Source organism: Chiloscyllium plagiosum, unplaced genomic scaffold, assembly GCF_037043375.1.
Source record: "Chiloscyllium plagiosum isolate Xiang-an unplaced genomic scaffold, Cpla_swu_hap1 HiC_scaffold_15, whole genome shotgun sequence".
Classification (NCBI taxonomy): domain Eukaryota; kingdom Metazoa; phylum Chordata; class Chondrichthyes; order Orectolobiformes; family Hemiscylliidae; genus Chiloscyllium; species Chiloscyllium plagiosum.
Genome location: NW_028270153.1, coordinates 21,521,798 through 21,537,222, shown reverse-complemented (window position 1 = coordinate 21,537,222; position 15,425 = coordinate 21,521,798). Strand labels below are relative to the sequence as shown.

At 37.5% G+C, this 15,425-nt stretch overlaps 1 protein-coding gene across 2 annotated transcripts in view; it reads right to left on the bottom strand.

Annotated features, from left to right (window-relative positions):
* The window catches only part of LOC122560215 (oxysterol-binding protein-related protein 2), a 72,737-nt gene extending 57,880 nt beyond the window's left edge, over positions 1–14,857 (bottom strand). Inside the window, exon 1 of one of the 2 annotated variants that reach the window (XM_043710639.2) lies at positions 14,794–14,857. The gene's annotated coding sequence lies outside the window, so the exon portion shown is untranslated. Of the gene's footprint in view, positions 1–14,398; positions 14,536–14,793 lie in introns of those variants that run through there. The other variant, XM_043710638.2, reaches the window with a different exon arrangement.
* Between the last annotated feature and the right edge of the window lie 568 nt (positions 14,858–15,425).

The window sequence follows — 15,425 nt, the reverse complement described above, 5'->3', positions numbered from 1 at the left end:
AGCATGTGTATTTAAATATTTTAGCCAACCAAGAAATCAGTAAGAAAAGCAACTTTGGTTATTCATCTTTTTGCTATGTGTAGGATCCTGCTGTACAGAGATTAGCCTCTGCATCTTCTCACATAACAACAGAACTACAAACAAATAAATTAGGAACAGGGATAGGCCACATGGCGACTTCAAACCTGCTCCACTATTCAATACAATTATGGTTTATTCCCACCTTCCAATGGTAACCTTTAAACCCTTTGCAAGAATCCACAAAAAATATAAACAAAGTGCATCTTTCAAAATAGAAGTTCCAAAGACATTCAACAGTCTGAGAAAAAAATTCTCTTCACTTCTATCTTAAATGGGTGACCCATTAATTTTGAACAGTGATCCCAATTTTAGAATTTCTCACAAAAAGGAGAATTCCTTTCCACACGCATCCTATCAAGACCTCTTAGGATCGAATACATCTCAATTAAGTCATCTCTTATTTTTCTAAACTGAAGTGAATATAGCTCCAATCTGTCCAATAATTTCCCATAATACACCTAATCTTTCCAAGTATTAGTCTAGTAAACTTTCTCTCAACTATTTGCAACACACTCTCATTTCTTTAAGATGACGACAAATACAGTACACAATACTCCAAATGTAGTCTTAACAACGCCCAGTATAACTGAAGTATAGACCCTCAATTGCCCTCACAATATATACAATTCTATTAGTTTTCCTAGTCCTTGTTGTGCCTGTGTACTTACCTTGAGAGCTTCATGCACAACAAGACTAGACCTCTCTACATCTCCAAACTCTGCAATCTCTCATTTCGATAATATGCTTTAATACTTCTCATTGAAAAGGACAAAGTTCACATTCTCCCACATGTACTCCATTTGCCAAAGCTTGTCCCAAATCACTTAACCAACTTTCATCCCTTTATAGCACGTTCTCTTCACAACTTACTTTCCTGTTTTTGTGTCTTCAGCAAGTTTAGTAATCCTGCTTTAAATCCCTTCATCCAAGTAATTTATATGTGATTAGATTAGATTAGATTCCCTAAAGTATGGAAACAGGCCCTTCGGCCCAACAAATCTACAATGACCCTCCGAAAAGAAAACCTATATTTATCCCTGACTAATTCACCTAACACTATGGGCAATTTAGCATGGCCAATTCACCTAACCTGCACATCTTTGGATCATGGGAGGAATCCGGAGCACCCGGGGGAAACCCACGCAGACATGGGGAGAATATGCAAACTCCATACAGACAGTCAGCTGAGGCGGAAAGCGAACCCAGGTCTCCAGCACCGACAGGCAGCAGTGCTAACTCTGCCTAGTTAGCCACCGTACTGCCCACTTGAAGAGTAACCGACTCAGACCCATTTCCCTCTGACTAATGCACCTAACAGTATGGCCAATTTAGCATGGCCCAATCACCTTGCCTGCACATCTTTGGACTGTGAGGGGAAACTGGAGCACCCGGAGGAAACCCACACAGACACGGGGAGAATGTGCAAACTCCACACAATCAGTTGCCCGAGGTAGGATACAAGTAAATGGAACAGTCTCCAATTTACAATTCCAACATAAACATTAATATTGATCAAATATTATTAAAAAGGAGCATATATAAAAGGTATTCCATTTTAAATTGAACTTTTTTTGAAGGAACATTACGCTAATGCTTCAAGGGATCAGACATCACAAAGGATAAAGGCAAGAGATTATAACTAATGCTAGATAGTTTGTATTTTTGGATCTGAGGTGGTGAATGACTGTCATATGGCAAGATAAGGATGAAAAGTTAGGTTAAAGGAAGTTCCATGTCGTTAATTCCAACAGTTGGACAAGCAAGAATGTGGCCCAGACGTGAACTATATAAAGCTATAAATCTAGATCATCAACTGACTGTTTTGAAAATTTAAAATACTATATTTTATACAGTAAATCAATATTAAAATAAACATATACATCTAAAAACACAATAAAAACATTCTGAAGAAAACATCAGAGTCTCTACCCCTACGCAAATGTCCTATAATGTAAAGTAAAAAGAATTCTAAAAATATGCTAAGGAAGTTTGCTTGGTTCCCTTTACTGGTGTATGGCTATATGAAGCTAAGTGGTGGTAATAGAACTCAAACTTCAGAAAAATGTTGGACAATTACAGATTATTCCTCAGAACCTTCTTGACTGATTTTACAATTCCCTAAATATTAAGGGCATTTGACCAATGACCGTAAATGACTTTTCAGCTAGAGGTAACAGGTCTTCCCTGCTCAGTCAATTTTGTGTGCATCTCAAACACATCACATCAGAGGGAAAACAATTGTAGCCTATCCAATCTTTCCACATTGTTGCCAGGTCTTGACATTTGCAACATTCAAGAGCAATTATGTCCTACCTGTAATGCTGTGAACAGTGCTGTGCACAACACTTCAGGTGCAACAAAACCAGTGTCTTATACAGTAATAGCATTACTTCACAGTTTTTGTATTTAATGCCTAGCCCAATGAAGAAAACCTTCCAGTAAGCCTTCTTCACCATCTTATCTACCTGTCCTGCCACTTTCAGGGACCTGTGGATACATAATCCATGATCTCTTAAATTCTATATCCCTCTCAATACTCTCCTGTTTATTTTGCATTCCTTTGCTTTGCTAGTCTTTCTCAAATACATAACCTCCTACTTCTATGAATTGAATTCTCTTTGCTACTTTCCCACCCAATCAAACCACAGATAATATCCTTCAGTTGATCACCATCTTGTTCACTACCAAATGTCTACTCAATTTTTGTATTATCTGCCAATTTCCCAAACATGACTTCCACATCCAAGTCTAAATCACTATAACATACCACAGATAGCAAGGGGCCTAAATTGTCAGTCCCGTGGAACACCACAGCCAATTGCTTTCCATTGGCAAACATCCATCGAACAGTATAAATGCCAATCGTTGCTCAATTGTAACTGAAATACAACTAAAAGTAGTAATATACATGACTGTGGATGTTCATTCTACTTTGATTACAAGCTAATTTCTAATGTGATGTCTGGCATGGATGCAATAGGCTGAATGGCCTCTCTCTATGCATCTAAATCTATGAGTCTATATGCAGTTTATTCAGAGAGACTGCTGCTATTAAATTACTAGTTTAAAATTGCTTATTTTTATCTATCGGATTAGATTTGTGGCAATTCATAAGCATGCAAAAAAATCTCCAAGTCTACCAAAAACTCTGGACCCGAGGGGGAAGTTATGATGGAAAGTTTTATTAAAATTCTTTGAGAAGGTAACAAGCAGAACAAAGGGGAACCAAAAGGTGTAATATACTTTAACTTCCAAAAGACATTTGATAAGATACCACACAATGTGACTTAAGATGATGTTTATGATATTTTTTCCTGTCTGCCAATCAGTACATTACCCCCACTTCCAGGCTTTTCATTTTAATTGCATATCCAAGGAAAGATACAATGTCATTGAATGCAGGTCAGAGAAAGTTCACCAGGTTGTTTCTGGGTATTACAGGATTTTCTCAAAAAATGTTGAGTAGCTTGGTGTGTACTTATTGGAATTCTGAACAATGGGAGGCAGCCTTATTGAATCATACAAGATCCATAGGGGGCTTCATAAGCTAGATGCTGAGGGATAATTTCCCCTAGTGGCTGAGTTAAGAAGGAAGGGGCATTATTTCAAAATAAGGTGTCACCCATTCAAAACAGAGATGAGAAGGAATTTTGTCTCTCAGAGGATAGTGAATCTGGAATTATTTTCCACAGATGCTGTGGAGGCTGGGTCATTAAGTATGTTCAAAACTTTGACAGAAAACTTAATCCTTACTAGAATAAAGGGTTGTGGGGAAAAGACAGGAATATGGATTGAAGATTATGAATCAGCCATGATTTAATTGAATGACAGGTCGAATGGCCTACTTCTGTTCCTATATCTTATGGCTACCTTGAATATCCCCAACACCACAAACAGATCAGATGGAGATACAAAATTGAAACCAGCAAGCCAGAAGAAGAAAAAAGTGATCTATTTGATCCTGAGGAACACTACGAATTTGTCAACTATCTGGATAACTAAAAACACTCTCTGGAATACAGGTAATGTGACCTGTACAACAGTTGAGAAGTCAAAAATTTGTAACCGAGAACAAAGAAATACCTTGTCCTTTAAGAAATGCAAACATTATCTCCTCTCAAAGTTTCCTCCAATAGAAAAATTGCCTTGTCACAGTCATCTTAGGCTAACATAAAACCCCAACCAATGGTGCTGGATTGCAGTCTGCAATGCAGTATACACAAGTGAAAACTGTGCATACTTTCCAACACTTTACCGTTATAAATTAATCTAACCATATGTATGACATTAATCATCAATACAGATTGTTGCAATGTAATTATTATACCAACTTAAAAAGGCGATACTGCAATTCCAACGCTGGTGGCAAAAATGTACAAGATCAGTTTCTAGCATAATATTGTACCAAATCTATAAATGTAAATATAAAATTGTACATGTTAATGCATATTTTTAAGATGGGGAATGAATTGTAGACTGCACTCTTGTCTAATCACCTAGACTTGAATATTTTTCAATTGAAGACAATGCTTGGTCCTGCTTACCCTTGCACCTTGATAAAAGAGACTGACTAGATCTATGACCTGGCCATAATAATTTCTACTATCATCCTATGTATCCTGGATTATTTTGATATTTCAAAAATTAAAATTTTAAATGTTTTCACACACTATCAATTTTTAAATTTAAATTTCAATGTACACATCCATAATACAAATTGCCAATGCAAACCTGTCTTTTGTTAATCATACCATCATGCCAGTGACATCTTAAACATATGTGGCTAAGTCCATGCTCCAAAAAGCTCTACTACTCCATTCCCAAACTAATCAGAATTTATTTAACTACATAGGAAATTTATAAATTTAAAAATGATACCTAAATTTAACATGATCTGATTATTTCTCCCAAACCTACCATCAAAATACATTGTTTTAAACCTCACATGCAAAGCCACAAGAACATTAATTAGTTTATATTATGTACTTAGCCAATTAAATCTTGAGGTTTTGCAAATCAAAATCTATGCATTCCCATTCTATGCAATATAATTTGACGTTATAAAACAGATGCAATTAAATGATCAACTCATTACTAATGACTTCTGGCAAATGTGGAAGTGAAGCATCAACACTTTACTACTGTAGACAGAAAACATTTTTTCCCTATCTTGTAGTCATCAAGAAAATTCACAAAAATACCACTTTAAGAGGAAAATCAGAATCTGTCGAATAATATATGGAGTTTCCAGTACACATGTCCCAGACATCCCCAAACTGATTGTCTGCTTAATTCTGCGCATGCTAAGGATTATTCACAAAATGCTGTCCAATTCCAGAATCACATCTATCGTTGGCCACAGTTGCAGGATTTTGCAACCGTGGCATGGTCATTACTTTGTTGCAAACAGACAAAAGGATATGCCATTTGATGCAATCTACCAGTTCTTCAGACGCACAGCACACAAATCTGACATTACAGTGGCAGTGAAATTTCTATTCTACATTACACATTGTGTAAAAGGCAGAACATTTGGCTTGACAGTACAACCAATAGTGCCAAATACCACTTGTGTTACTACTACATAGCAGCAGTGTGGTTTTCAGCACCTCTACCTCAAAATTTTCAGACACCTTTTCTTTCAGAATAATCCAAAGTCTTATCAAGACCAAAAGTGATGGCTTTGGAGTCGCTTGCGAATGCTTGTGATATTCATCAAGAAATGATTAGATAATGCTGCCATTATCCTGCAAGATGGATTTGATGCATTCTACTTCAGCTTCAAGATGACATGGTAAACAAATGGCCCAGAATATATTTGCAAGGTTACAGATTAGCATGCAGAACTGTAGGATTCTGAACGTATAAGTTTTATTTATAACCGTGATAGCAATATATTCCAAATTCTATCTTCTTGCCTTTTGAATATCTTCTCCTCTTCACAGACTTCCATCCTCAACAAAAGCTCTCAAGTGGAATTTTTTCACTCAGTTCATAAGTTTGCTTGGTGAAATTGTAATATTTTCTGTGTGGAAGCAGGCCATTTGGCCCATCGAGTCTATGCCATCTCTCCAAACAACATTCCACCCAGACCATCCTGCCCAATCTCTGTAACCCTGCATTTCCCATGGCTAACCCACTAAGCATGCACATCCCTTCATAGTTCCTTGAAAGTGGAGTTGCAGGATAATGAAGGCGGCACTGTATGCTTGCCTTTATTGGTCAGTGCATTGAGTATAGGAGTTAGGAGGTCATGTTGTAGGACATTGGTTAGGCCACTATTAGAAGACAGTGTGCAATTCTGGTCTCCCTGCGAGAGGAAGGATGTTGCGAAACTTGAAAAGGTTCAGAAAAGATTTATGGGGATGTTGCCAGGGTCGGAGCGTCTGAACAATAGGGAGAGGCTGATTAAGCTGGGGCTATTTTCCCTTGGACGGAAGCTGAATGGCATGGATAAGGTAAATAGACAAGGTCTTTTTCCCAGAGTGGGACAGTCCAAAACTAAAGGGTATAGGTTTAAAGTGAGAGGGAAAATATTTAAAAGGGATCGAAAAGGGCAACTTTTTCCCACAGATTTAGAGGTTCTAGTGTTGGCCTGGGGTGTACAAAGCTAAAAATCACACTACCAGATTATACTCCAACAGGTTTATTTGGAAGCACTAGCTTTTGGAGCACTGCTCCATGAGGTGCTCCGAAAGCTAGTGTTTTCAAATAAACCTGTTGGACTATAACCCGGTGTTGTGCGATTTTTAACTTTTTCCTACAGAGGGTGGTGCATGAGTGAAATGCCAGAGGAAGTGGTGGAGGCTGGTACAAATTATATTTAAAAAGCGTTTGGATGGATATATTGATGAGTGCTGCATCCTCTGTACCGGTGTCCTGATCCCTTTGCTGCATTAAGATTCTTCTTTTCTAAATAACATGAACTCTATTTCTCTTACTGAAATACAATATCTTAGTCATGTTCTTCAAACCTGTTCAAATGCCTAATGCATGTCTACCTTCACCTTCCTAGGCTGACAACTATACATGTTAGCAAGAGATGAGGGCGGCAAAGTGGCTCAGTGGTTAGCACTGCTGCCTCACAGCACCCAGGTTCAATTCCAGCCTCGGGTGATTGTCTGTGTGGAGTTTGCACGTTCTCCCTGTGTCTGCGTGGACCCCCTCTGGGTGCTCTGATTTCCTCACATACTCCAAAGATGTGCAAGTCAGGTGAATTGGCCAAGCTAAAATTACCCATAGTGTTAGGTGCATCATTCAGAGGGAAATGGGTCTGGGTGGGTTACACTTCAGAGGTTCAGTGTGGACTTGTTGGGCCTAAGGACTTGTTTCCACACTGTAGGTAATCTAATCTAAAAAGAAAACAAATTTTACTGTAATCTTTTCCTTTGTGTTTATTAATTCATAATACCTCATCAGTATGTAGATTGTTCTTGTTTTTAGTAGACATATTTGTAACTGACTTAGTTAAATTTCACAAAGTAATCTATGCAAGTGATTAACAAAGAGCATGGGCCTGAGCCAAAAGAGCTGATGAAATGATTTTCTTTTCATTGGAAAAAGTTGACTTTTGCTGATTTTAACAATTCAATTCAATTCTGGAATCACTGAATTGTTGATGCAAGTCCCAGCGTTGATCATTAATGCTATTTCACCACAGGAAGTATGAAAGCTGAACCCAACCAGATTTTAATCAGAAAATCCTTTGAGGTGTTGTCACTAGGTAATTATTAATAGCAATTGATTTTTCCCACCCTCACCCCAAACTATAGTGCTTCTATTGCTACCTAGCTGATATCCATTAAACTAAAATTGGTTCTGAATCACATCTAGAAAGTGTGGCCTGCAAGAATCAGCTCACACACAGAAATAAAATTTACTAATGGTGCTACCCATAAAACTAATACACATTACTACAGTTTTCAACAGAGAATATCAACTGCAAGCGAACATTTTAACCCTATCAGATTTATCTTCCTGTTTCAACTTTAAAATATGAGCTGGGTGTTTTTGATAACATCCACAATTGATGATAAACATATTAAATAAATACATTTAGATTAGATTAGATTAGATTACAGTGTGGAAACAGGCCCTTCGGCCCAACAAGTCCACACCGACCCGCCGAAGCGCAACCCACCCAGTCGCCTGAGGCGGGAATTTAACCCGGGTCTCTGGCGCTGTGAGGCAGCAGTGCTAACCACTGTGCCACTGTCCCTCCCAAAATAAGGATGTTATTTAAAGTTACAATAACATACATTCCTAGAAAAATATCAAATGTAGCAAATAAATTAACAAAATATAAACATGCATTTCATTACTTTCAGCTTTCTTGGGCTCGGACCTTAGCTGCCTAACAAATTAAACTATTTAAAAATGATAAGTCAAAACATAAAAAGGACTATTTCACTGAACCAGTCCATAATGATAATTATTGTATCTTTTGCTTGATCAAAGAGCTTTTAATTGTATTTACCCACCCTGTTCCCACATCCTTTCAACTCCTTTTCCTTATCTACAATCCAGCTAGTCTTGAATGTTGACACATTTTACCACAACAACAAATCCTAGAGGTGAAATCCACTGCTTCCTGACTAATTTCTATAGTTTTGCCTCTTCACTCACTACAACAAAACAGCATAAGCCAATATCAAGCAACTCAATGGTTAACAGATTTAATGTTGAACTTCAACATACTGGAAAATGTTCCAATAATTTAAAATTGCAGAAAGAAAGGATAAAAATGCATCTTTATTTGTATCTGAGCATTGTTTCCAGCAAAGTTACTTGTACAAGCCAATTCTTTATACAAGTTAGCCTTTTAAAATGAATGCAAAATTTTTGACCACAAATTATTGCTCTTGCTATAGGTATTCACCTGAAAACATTAATATTTTTCTTCATATGAAGTACCTACTTCTAAAAACAACATACAATTGAATTAAAAATTCAACCTCAAAGTATTTTTACAGTGAGAGAGCATACTTCAGCAATTATGTCTGATGCAACAACTATCAGTTAAAAATTACTTTGATCTGGTCTATTGTATCCTAGTGTGTGATCTACTTTTAGTGCTATGGTGAATTCAAAACTAAGTATTTTCTGATTAAGTGTCACCAGACTCAAAACATTAACTTGCTTTCTCTCCACAGATGCTGCCAAACCTGCTGAGTTTCACCAGCAATTCCAGCTTTTGTTTCAGATCTCTAGCATCCACGGTTCTTTGTTTTATTTAAGTATTTTCATGCTTCTTACTAAAACATGTCTTATGGTCTTCTTCCCCAAAATTCTCAATTAAAAATTGGTTATTTCTCCTCTGTGCAGTGTATTTGTAAAGTCACCCTTTAGAAATCAGTAGGCAACCTTGTTACATGTAGCAGAGTAAATCTTCATAAATGGTTACATTTGTAAAGACTTGCAAATATACTTTATCTGAAAATTAATTGGTCCCAAGGTTTTTGTATAAACAATTCCCAACACACATAGACTTGCAAACAATTTGCAAGTGGTTTCTTCCATCAAATATTTATTCTAATCAACCAAACCTCTTTATATGCAAGCAGGTCAGTTAGCTCAGTTGGCTGGACAGCTGGGTAATTGCCACACCTGAGGTCACCACAATAGTCCTACCTTCTTGACTACACCACTCATTTGAGGCATATTGACCTTCATGTTAAAATCACCACCAGTTGTCTTTCTCTAATGAATGGTCAGCTTATGGTCCTCTGAGACTTTGGTAATTACTGCTACTATTTATATTTGAACATACTCAAAGCCAAAGCACTACAAAATAATCAACACATATACATGGACGGTAATAGAGAATGTCAATGTGTTAAAATAAAAATTATTTGCAGTTCCTTGAATAAAAGAATACCTAGCAAAGGTACATGTAAGGAGGATCTTCAAGAGTGGGCACTGGCTGGCCTAGAATGAAAAAGATTACAATGGACCAGGGGCATCAGTGGAGTCTTACTGTCCATTGTCTCATATATTGGTTCAGAGACAAAGTCTCAAAGCAAGAAACAGAGCTATTTTCAAAACACAGATTTTCTAGCTTTGCCTCACCATAGCAAATCATATATAAAGACAGAAATCCATGAACTGTTAGTTAAAGGTTTGACATACTCCTGCAAATCAACTGATGAACCTTCAACTGGAATTAAAAATGTCATCGAACTGCTTTGCACTAATCTGTCACGCTATTAAAATCACACAAAAAGAACATCAGGGCTTTTTAAAGGAAAATGCTTTGAAAAAATGTTTAAAAATTCCAAAAAGTGAACAGATGTACAAAAGAGGAGGAATACAATTGCTCAGGGATAAACTACACTTAAGACTACGTGCCAAATGTAAAATTAATTCATTAAATAATCAAGCACATGGAAGCTTCTGTATTTATACCTATGATTTTGGATATTGAGGTACATCTAGCTCACTCAGCAAAGAAATCTTAGAATGTCAAACTTGATTTTAACAAATAAGATTGTCAATATACAGGTATTCTATCAGATACATTCATTTTCTCAACTCTTACTTATGCATCAAAAAGGGTCAAGGCAGGGGACATAAGCCAAATGACTTGAATACTCCAAATTTCTCTACCATTATTTTACAAACTAAAATTTGAAATTTTGTAGCCAAACAAAAAAGAATAAAAATGTTTTGAAAAGTATCTATTTAACTTAAAAATGGCAAGGTAAATATCTATCATTTTGGCTTACTGATTTAAAAGAATTGACATTTATTTTATACTAAGCAGTATAACAACAAGTACAATTGTTTTTCCATCTGCAATTTCTTTATGAACATAAATAACTGACATTTTTGCCTTGAAGAACTTTTTTAAAAAATTGATTCACAACATATAGGCATTGTCAGCTACGCTGCATTTATTGTCCATTCTTAATTGTCCTTGAGAAGATTGTGATGTGCTGCCTTCTTGAACCACTGCAGTCTTTGGGATGTAATTATACCCATACTACTGTTAGAAAGGCAGTTCCAGTATTTTGACCCAGATAAAGAAGAAATAGCAATATAATTTCAGTTTCAATGTATAGTATTTGAAGAAACTGGAGAAGCTAGAAGTTATTACATTCTCAACTCTTACTCAGCAGATGTAGTTTTTAACTCAAGCTGTTTTTGAGTGCAGCTTTGTGCAGTGAGAGCAAGTTCTTCACATACAATTTTCTGCACTATTGCAAAATTTTCTGTTTGGTTCTACAGAACTTTGGATATCATAATTCCAAAAAAAGCAGGTACAACTACTAAAAGGGTTTTTTCATGTTGCTAGAACACTTCTTTTCACCTGATTATAACATGGTCACTCACATAGTTCCACAAGATGAGTGAAACATCCACTGTCCCGATAGATTTCTTGCAAGGAGATTTTCTACAGGAGCCAGAAATCTTTAAGTTTATGCAGCAATGCAAACATCATACCACAGATTAAATAATCAGTCCTAGTTCAAGTTTAGCAAATGCTCCAAATTGTGTTTTTCTGTGCTTGTTATAAATATTGCTGAAAAATGAAACTTTGCTGAAGAACTTGCCAACCAATCAGCACTCTCCTCCAACACGCCATAAAATATTCTCTTTATATTAACATTTCTTGTGAATGCTCTGAGAAAAAGCTTTGACAAAAAATGTCTTTCTTTCAGAAGTGCTCAATTTCTGAACTGCTAAAAAGATATTTTTGTTAAGAATGATTATTTGGCTGCATACATAGGAATAAGTAAGGAAAATGGCAATTAAAAGAGCAACAATCATTTATGATTTTGCTGGCAAATAGAAAAAAAACTTCAGTAAGTTCCATTTTCCTAAAACCCTACAAAATTCTCCTCGGAGTGTGAGTAAAATTCCTTCTGAAAACGTTATTGATTTGGCTTCAACCTCGTTCTCAATATTTTCCCAAGTCATAATTTATGCACAAAATATAATTTTCCCATGTTACCTTTGTTAATTACTGTATCTCTCTGCCTCTTCTGGTCATCAACTCTCCTGCCACCAGAAACTTGATTTAGCTTATTAAAACCTTTCATGATTTTGAATATCATCAAACATCCTTTTAACTTTCTCTGCGCTAAAGGACAAACCAGTTTCTCTAGTCTCTCCACATAGCTGAATTCTTTAATCCATGGTAGTTTCCCAGTACTTCGTTCTCTGAAGGTAATACTCATTTTAAGTTCCTCCCTCCCTTTGATTACTTACTATGCTTATGATTCTTTTGTTGAAATATAAATATTAAATGCTTCTTTACAATCACTGCTATGTCCTTGTTTCCCAATATTAACCCAAGTCTCAACCTTTGAGGGAGCAGCTAGACTCTTCCATTTTATGTACTGTATATAAATACTTGTTATTTAAGTCAATAATTTTCTTCATTGACAGCTGAATCCATTTTCTTTTTGACAGTGATTACTGAATGCTTGGTGGTGAGAGAATCTTGTGGGTTCATATCCTAAAATATTTGGGCATAAAAGCTGATAATTCCATACAGTGCACTGTACTGACAGAGATACAATCTTTCTGCCTGGGAAGTTAGCTGAGAGCCCATCTGTACTATAAGGCAAATACAAGAGATTCAATGGTATAGTTTCAAAGATGAACAGGAAAATTATCCTTAGCGTCCCAGCTAATATTTATCCTTCAATCAACAGCAGCAAAGATATTTATCTGTTCATTATCACGTTAATACTTGTGGGAGCTTGCAATGCACAATTTCGACCATTTCAGCAACTACTCATTGATTGTAGAGAAATTTGCAACTTCATAAATAATGTATTTTTGCTTGTATTTGGAAGTCAGGAAAATAATGTTAGGTTAAGAAAATTCATTTCTAGGGTCACAGAGATGTATAGTACGGAAGCAGACCCTTCGGTCGAACTCGGCCATGCCAACCAGATATCCTAACTTACTCTAGCCCCATTTCCAGCACTTGGCCCATCTCTCTCGAAACCCTTCTCTAAAATCCAGATGCATTTTAAATGCTGCAATTGTACCAACCTCCACTACTTCCTCTGGCAGCTCATTCCATATATACCCGGCCTTGTGTGAAAACGTTGCCCCTCACACACAAAACCTATGCCCTCAAGTTCTGGACTCCCCCACACCAGGAAAAGACTTTCTCTTTTCATTCTATCCGTAATCCTCATGATTTTAGAAAAACAAAAAAGAACACTTCACGACATTGAGAGTCATTTGAAATCAAAAATACCCAAAATTACAATCCTCCCAGCATTCTATGTCTGGAAAAGAAACTGAGCCATAGGACATCAGGTCTTGACTGAATTACTCATATGTTTGAGCATTGTCAATTTACTAAATATATTTGCATAATGGTCTGCCTGGTAACAAGATAAACTTTAGTTAATATTGTAACACAAGAGGTATTCATCACTTAGAAGGTAAGTTACAAAGTGTCAAGTTACACAGTCTTTAAAACAGTGCTTTCAAGTGTATAACCTGAAGTTTATATTACTGTAACGATATATTCTTGCTCGAGTCTCAAATACGTGTCAAAAAGGCAATTAATAAAAGAAGGAAAAAAATAAAGGGGGAAATTGCTCAACTGTTACAATGTAAGCAGCCTGAAAATAGATTTGATTTCAGGTGATTCACAGCACCAACAAGACTTCTACTACTTAAAAAAAAATGCTGGAGAAACTCAGCAAATCTGGCTGCATCTATGGAGACAGCTGACGTTTCAAGTTCGATATGATTGCTTTAAAGTAGACTTCGAACAGAAAAAGGAAACGCTGCTAGGAATAGTCGACTAGGCAAGGTTAGCTGGAGGAAGTTCCTCGGTATAATAGTGATCACCTCAGCACATAACATGGTTCTTTGACGTGAATACATATCTGCCAGCCCTGTAAATTTTTAGTTGCAGGACAAGATTAAACACACGCCCCCATGTCTCTGAACACACGAAAATACGCACAAGGAGGAAAACAGACCGCCTCACAAAAACTAAAGTGAACTGGTGTGTGTGCAATCCCGCAAGGGGCGTCTGGAGTAGGTAAAGGAGGCCCGTCTGCAGGACAGCTACCCAAGGACAAACGCTGACGTCCTCATTACGGAAAACCACACACATATCCAACCATCCGGCTGGCGACCCATCTCTTCAGCAAAGTGCCCTACCGTATGACCCTTGGTGCTACCTGATCATGTCCACTTTATTTTTTACCCGCCCCCCTACCTCCTTGTTTTGATACCCATTTTTTTCATTCCTCTTTAAGGAAAAAGTGGAATAATTTCCGAATGGCATTCATTTCCCTTGGTCATTTATTGTTTAAAAAAAACAGAAAACGTGAGTTACCTGCTGGGCTGAGGTCCGCCTTCTGATCAGATCATCCACATCAAGTTGTCAAGTGCTCAGCACTACCACCAAGGCGGAAACGCAACCGCCCCAGGTGATTGACAACATTATCATCCTGTCGACGTGCGGCTTTCAGGCATTGACGCGAGCCTGTGACGTGTAAGGGCCAATAGGAAACGGAATTGGAGGCGGGTTCTTGTGATGGAGGGGGCGGGGCAGATAGCGCGCGCGCACGGAAACTGGACCAGCTCGAGCTTTGTCAACTGCCGCCGCTCCGGGCTTCAAATGACGGCGTGATTTGTTTTCCCTTCGTGCATGTACAAAAGTATATATTTTATAGAGAGTGTGCTAGGCAATATCAATGAAGCCCCGCCGTGTCAGGAGAGTTCACTCACCGGATCGGGTTATCGGACCAATGGGGGCCCTGTCCATCAAACGCCCCCTCCTCCTCTTCCTCGCCAACTCCACCGCAAAGCAAACAGCCGAGGGCGGACGGCGCCTGCTCCTTCACCTTCTCGCGAGAGTTGGCTGAAGTGGTGGAACCGCCCATTGCCAACTGTGTCTCAGAGACGAGACCATTCAGCCTATCGATCCTGTCCCGGCTCTTCAAGTGAAATCGTTATCTAGAGTTAATCTGCTGTCCCCATTATTTTTCCTTGCGCATTACTTTCATCCAAACAATCTTCCCTTTTACCCCATTGTGTCTTCAACACCTGTTCAAATGAATATCGTTACCTAGTGGTAATCTGCTGACTGTAGCCACCAATACATTTCATTGCACAATTCGAATCCATATTGCTCCTGTTTATTTTATGAGCTAATAACTTGCCTCATAAATCTAATGTGTGATACTGTATTCCACACTCTCTGGAAGTCCAAGTACACCAAATCAACATCATTCTTATCAAGACTTTCTGTTATCTCTCTCCGTGAATATCTGGTATTCCTCTTGGTTCTCAATTTTATTTCCTGCCTGACACCTGTCATCTGCACACTTTTCATTCCTTATCTTAATTTTTTCTTGTTA